This window comes from Trichoplusia ni, unplaced genomic scaffold, assembly GCF_003590095.1.
Source record: "Trichoplusia ni isolate ovarian cell line Hi5 unplaced genomic scaffold, tn1 tig00003622, whole genome shotgun sequence".
NCBI lineage: Eukaryota > Metazoa > Arthropoda > Insecta > Lepidoptera > Noctuidae > Trichoplusia > Trichoplusia ni.
The window spans coordinates 23,254-29,253 of record NW_020800429.1 but is presented as its reverse complement, the minus strand read 5'-3'; the positions used below and the strand labels follow the sequence as shown (position 1 = coordinate 29,253).

General features: G+C 37.0%; 1 long non-coding RNA gene across 3 annotated transcripts; it reads right to left on the bottom strand.

Annotated features, from left to right (window-relative positions):
• Window positions 1-1,711: 1,711 nt before the first annotated feature.
• Window positions 1,712-5,768, bottom strand: LOC113507994. Of its 3 annotated transcripts, XR_003401967.1 has the most exons (6): window positions 3,739-5,768; window positions 3,385-3,450; window positions 2,869-2,980; window positions 2,724-2,834; window positions 2,416-2,473; window positions 1,712-1,936 (listed from the first exon to the last, which is right to left on the bottom strand). It is a non-coding gene; the product is annotated as an uncharacterized LOC113507994 (long non-coding RNA). The 3 variants fall into 3 exon arrangements; XR_003401968.1 differs by lacking the exon at window positions 2,869-2,980; XR_003401969.1 differs by lacking the exons at window positions 3,385-3,450; window positions 3,739-5,768 and adding an exon at window positions 3,487-3,505.
• Between the last annotated feature and the right edge of the window lie 232 nt (window positions 5,769-6,000).

The window sequence follows — 6,000 nt, the reverse complement described above, 5'->3', positions numbered from 1 at the left end:
TATCACTCGGGAACGGAATACTGAAAATAAATATTCAAAGGGTGTTTCATTACAACATGACTTTTGGATATCCTTTGGGCTCGAACGGTAGAGGCCAGAAACTTATAGTTACACATAAAACTAGGCTTGGTTATTTATGCAGTGTCAAGTTGACTCGCCTAACATTCGTGGATCTCACAAATGCTTGTCCTGCGCGGGGATCGAACCGCACGTTGGACAAGTCGCGCACTTTGAGTTTTGGCGTGGTGACCACAACCACTCGTTTATCCGTGCAGTACCGCTTTGAAATATGTGCACAGAGGATTTTCGGTATTTTCATTTTAAGGAAGCCGGGTTAAGGGGGATAGTTTCTGCTTTATTTTATTCCGGTATTCCTACAGAAAGGGGAACCACCGCGCTCTCTAAACTAAAGTCCACGCGGAGTCGCGGCTGCTAGTTACAAATAATAACTGAACAAGTGCGAGTCGGACTCGCCCACCGCGGGTTCCGTGCTTAAGATAGTGTGCACATGAAACTTATTATACGAAATTACATTTGAAAATGTTTTAATTTAAAAAACGGAGCTCATATTTCTAGACAGGTACCTCCTTACTTTTCTGCGATAAGAGACATACAAATAAGTGACGAACAATAAAATGACATTATAAGGGTTTCCTTTGGAGATTCGGAGCTCTGAACGGAGAATTGAACATCGGACACATTGTATGTATCGTCGTGCTCTCTGTACCAATATGGTAGTTTTGAGAAGAAAAGCTAGCCAAGTGCGAGTCGGTCTGTTTTACCGAGGGATCCGCACAGATCAGTCGCTATGATATATAAGTATATCAAAAAAAAAAACAAGATTAGATTCCCTAGGGAGTGTCAAAAACTTTTAGAGAGAAAATAGCTGTATCTTTTAATTGCGTTGGCGTAAATGTTTAATTTTTTCACAGATTTAAGAGATTCTAGGCCTGAGTATCCGGTATAAATTTCAGCTTGATACCTGCACGCGTTTCTGAGAAAAAAGGACTTGACAGACAGACAAACGGAAAAACGACAAACTGATGCTATAAGGGTCCCGCTACATGCCTTTCGAGGTAAGGAACCTTAAAAACTACGGGAAGTCCGTTTTTTTACCATTTTTTTATAAAATTTCTTCTTTTGATCATAGCTCCGAATCTATCCGGTCTATAAGCGAGAAAAAAAATCCTGAGCATCTCTGATAGGTGTATTTTGTAAATCCACTTTATTTTCATCGATTTTTGAAAATATTTTTTTACTGAATTTAGCGCCATCTATGAAGGTGTTGCTGTACTAAATCGCTAGAAGCGTAGAGCGCGACTAGACGCCACGTTAACACTAACGTTTGCGACGGAAGGAGTTGTTTATCGTAGTAGCGTGCCTTTGTCACAGATGGCGCTATTCGCAGTTAAAATAATAAAATTCCCCCAAGTGCGAGTCAGTCTCGGCCATTCCGTAGCCGAAGTTCATATAAAATTTAATCCATGATCCTTAGCACTGCGGATAGTTTTCACCTATCACATAATTCTGTTCTCCAAATGTCTCAAGTACCTAATTTAATCGATGTTTTACTAATAGTTTATGTTTTGTACTGTCCCATCACAAACAATACTTGTCAAGAGAAGCAAGTCTCGCAACTCGCAAGACCACGATCGTAGTCTTAGAATTCTTCTTATAAATATGCACGCGTTAGAGGATGGAAAGTGTAGTAGCGTAGTTCAACTTTTTAATTATCTCAGAATAGGTACTTGGTTTAGAAAGGAAAGCCTTGCAAACCGTTTTTTCATGTAGCTTTGTTCTTCATAATAGTAATAACATCTTGCATATTTAAGATGTTTTGACTTGGCGTCTAATTTTCTCATTCAATACTTTACTTGTTTCTCTGGGCACCACATACTTCCTGGATCTTATTAAATAAAGATGGCGGATGAGGCAGCTGGAAATTAAATATTCTAACTATAATAAAACATAATACATTTATTTCAGTACCTATATTTAGATTAGAAATTCAGTAAGTTAAAAATTTAACTTTAAACACTCTTAAATGGATCGTTTCGTTATTAAATACGTATACGCATGAAAATACACAAGATAACAAATTCTTTTAAGTACCTAAACAATGGAATATAGAATATAACATTAAGAAACTTTTATATGTGAGGTCCACCAAACCTGGGCACTGTCTATTTGACTGCCATGGCATCTGCGTCCCTAAGATCAGAGAGTCAATTGTGTTAGGAAAAATTTAAGTGTAGGATCTTTAGCACTCGATGGCCAAAAAAAGATTCAAACCGTCTTACAAAGGAGCAGAACCAAACGCGGGTGAATGATAATGACGCTATCTAGTCTCTTACAAAGCAATACTTATAGCACAGATGTAAAAGTATTACGACATAGTAGAAACATTATACTTACCAATAATTCATATTTATTTGGCATTGTTTTCACAGAAGTAATCGGTTTCGGGTTCAGTCTGCGAAAGCCAATAAAAAAGAATATTTCACAACTTTCATAGAGTGCCATCTAGTCTCAGACTAAGCAGAGCTTGTATCATGAGTACTAGACAACTGATAATCATACTTAGATTTTTCTAAATACCTACAGAATACAGATGAATTATACCCAGACAGAACAAATGATTGTGTTCATCACACAAACATTTAAGGTAAGACATATTTGTCGGTTGTAACAACACTTACTGGAATGACAAATCAACATCTTACCTCTTTATAAACTCATCCAGGTGTTTCACTCGTAAGCTTAGTTGAGTTATCATGCCTGTTATTCTTGGACAATTTTCATTTCAGGCCGAGATGCCATGAGGATTTTTTATGCTGAAAATCCATAAATAATTAGTTAACTCTTTACCTTAATACAAGGTGGACAATGGTACTGCATCATCATGCAGCCTCAAGTTTAATGAATAACCACACAGTATTATATTCAGTACCAATGACATCAAGCCACTTCTGTTCTGTGCCTGTGTGAATATAAAACATGCAAAATTATATCATGTTTGATGCAGTCAATTGAACTAACCACATATTAACCTAAAGAACAATTTACTACATGATGAATGGATAATGTTACTTTTGTATCTTTTTCAGAATAAAAACTTCAGCAGGCCATTCTTTTTATATTTGATACTTTACTCTACTGTACCCAACAAAAATATTATTATTAAGTATATTATTACTAGCCTGGAATGTCCTACTGCTGGGCAAAGTCCTCCCCGCTCTTCTCCCACTTGTTTCTCTCATCTCTGTCTAGATCTGCCTCGCTGACGTCTGTATTGTGTCACCACGGACCACTCGGTGGTAATTGTTGTCCACTGGTTAGTAGGAATACAATAAACGTTACCAGCCCAATTCCACTTCAACGTACCAACGCTTTTCGAGTAACAACCAAATAGTTTGGTTGTGGAGCAGATCATGGTATCTCTTCTTTTGTCTGTAAGTTCAATATTAGGTAAAAATAAATATTTACTTGCATTCGTAAACGGTAGCATATTATTGTGGCATCATACGCTATCTACTGCAAAGGAATTCACTATTTTAAATTGTCATCTGCAATCTGCATAGTAAACAAATCATATTATAAAATTTAGCAAATAAAGGTTAAAAGAAGAAATAATTTGTACGTACTGTTAGGAAGTTATATAACAATAATAAATTAAGCATTCCTTAGCAAAAACAATAAATGTTATACAAAAGTTTGACTTAAAATACGGCTACTAACCTATGAATTGTTAAAACAGATTTATTGGTAGTTTTCCTTGCACCGCACGGTGTTATAACACCACAAATAAAAATATAATTTGGAGCGTTTTTACATTTTTTAAAGTCGTTCTTAAACAATAACAAAACAAGCCAATACCTATGTAATGTTATTAAATGTTGATACTCCGTAAAGCGATATGCGTGACAGTTCTCATACTCCTTGCTACGCAATTTTCTCACAAGAAAACAATAGGGGAAGCAAACGAAACTAATTATTTTCTCCTGACCAAAAGACTAATTAAATAATTAATAACGGAACAGATATCATTTATGTTATTAACTGTTATGTATTAAAAAAATGTCAATTTTAACAAAGATGAAATTATGTCATACCAATGTCAGATGCATGGAACGGAACTTTTGTCAATAGAGATTGACACTGTTGCATCGAAATCAAATCGATGAGTCGGAACGTCCATCTTGTGATCGTATTGCAAATCGCAATCGTCAAAAGTCAGAACGACGTGAATCTGCCTTGTATGCGGTTTGTGTTTGTTTTCAGTTTTTAAGTTTTTGTTGATTGTGAATTTTGTTATTGTTTTGTTAAGTTTTTCGTTTTCGTTAAGCCCGTTGTTTGTTGTTATTATTTCTTTTTCGCATCTTCCAATGTCCAAAAACCACAAAAGTGACTTTAGGTATCATTATCATCATCTTTGGGATCTTCTCCTTCCATAACTTTCGATCTGACGTCATCTCACAAGAAGCACTCTTTGCAGCCATACCGTCTTTCACACAATCCATCCATCGTTTCCTTGGTCGTCCTCTTCCGATATATCCATCCACATACATACTCAACACCTTCCTCACCACGTCATGACTCTCATTCCGGAACCGGTGCCACTTTCAAACTTCCCCTTACATACTCATTTCCTACTCTATCTGCTCTCGTAACATCACACATTCCCCTTAACTCTTTCATTTATCCCTTTTGTCGCCCACACTCCGATCGATACAGGAAAGCAGGTAGCAGTCCATGGTCTTATAGATATTCCCCTCAAGTGGTTCCCGTTACCTGCCGCCATTTCATCCATCCTATGTTAATTCGATGCTTGACCGCCCGATCTATTTCACCATCGCTTTGAATGAGTGAACCGAGATACCGGAAGTCTGAGCAGACTGGAAGGTGCACGCCATCAAGCGTTATAGCTTCGGGACTGAATCGCAGAACGATTTTCAAGCCAACACTCTCCAGTTTCCGCTGCCACACCTCAAGTCTGCTCTGGACCTCGGGTCCATCATTCACAACCAGAAAAATGTCATTGGTAAACAGCATGCACCAGGGTGCCTCTTCCTGTATGTCTGTATGCCGGTAGGGCCATCCATAATCAGCAGGAAGAGGTAAGGACTATCATCATGTATTTACAAATTACTCTTTTCTTGGCAATTTAATATACAAATCTAAAATCGATAAATCTTATTTCATTACCTTTACTAACTTATTCGATGTTTTTAAAGAATCGATTAATTTTCGTTAGGCAACTTCACTACGATTGTCAACTATTAACTGTCTGTCAGTTGACAGATTTGACAGCTAACTATGAAAGGAGAACGAACGTCGTCCGGGAATTTCGTACCGCTAATAAACGTTCGTGTAGCGGATATTATTAATTATACCTTCTAATTGATAGTTAATATGGTAAACAAGCCCATTTATAATTAAGAGATTTTTAAAAGCTTGGACGAAAACGTTATACCTATCGTCTTTGTTTTTAAGGGTTCGGTTCCAAATGAGAATAGGATCTAAGATATAATATGTATAATGTACTCTCTGTGGAATCTTTGCGCCGTATTGTGACGTCATAGCTGTCATTAACAGTGCGGTAGGGTGAACAGAATAGGTTATTTTTAATAATATTTATATCCTTTCCTAGGGAGTGTCGAAAACTTTTAGCGATAAAACTCCTGTATCTTTTTATTGCGTTGTTTTAGAAGTTTAAATTTTTAACAGCTTTAAGGGACTGCAGGCCCGAGTATCCGGTATAAATTTCAGCTGGTTAGCTCCACGCGTTTCTGAGAAAAAGGGACTTGACAGGCGAACAGATGGAAAGACAATAAACTGATGCTATAAGGGTCCCGCTATATGTTCTTCGAGGTACGGAACCTTAAAAACTACGGGAAGTTAGTTTTTTTCCCATTTTTTATGAAATTTCTTCTTTTGTTCATAACTCCGAATCTATCCGGTCTATAAGCGAGAAAAAAAATCCTGAGCATCTCTGATAGG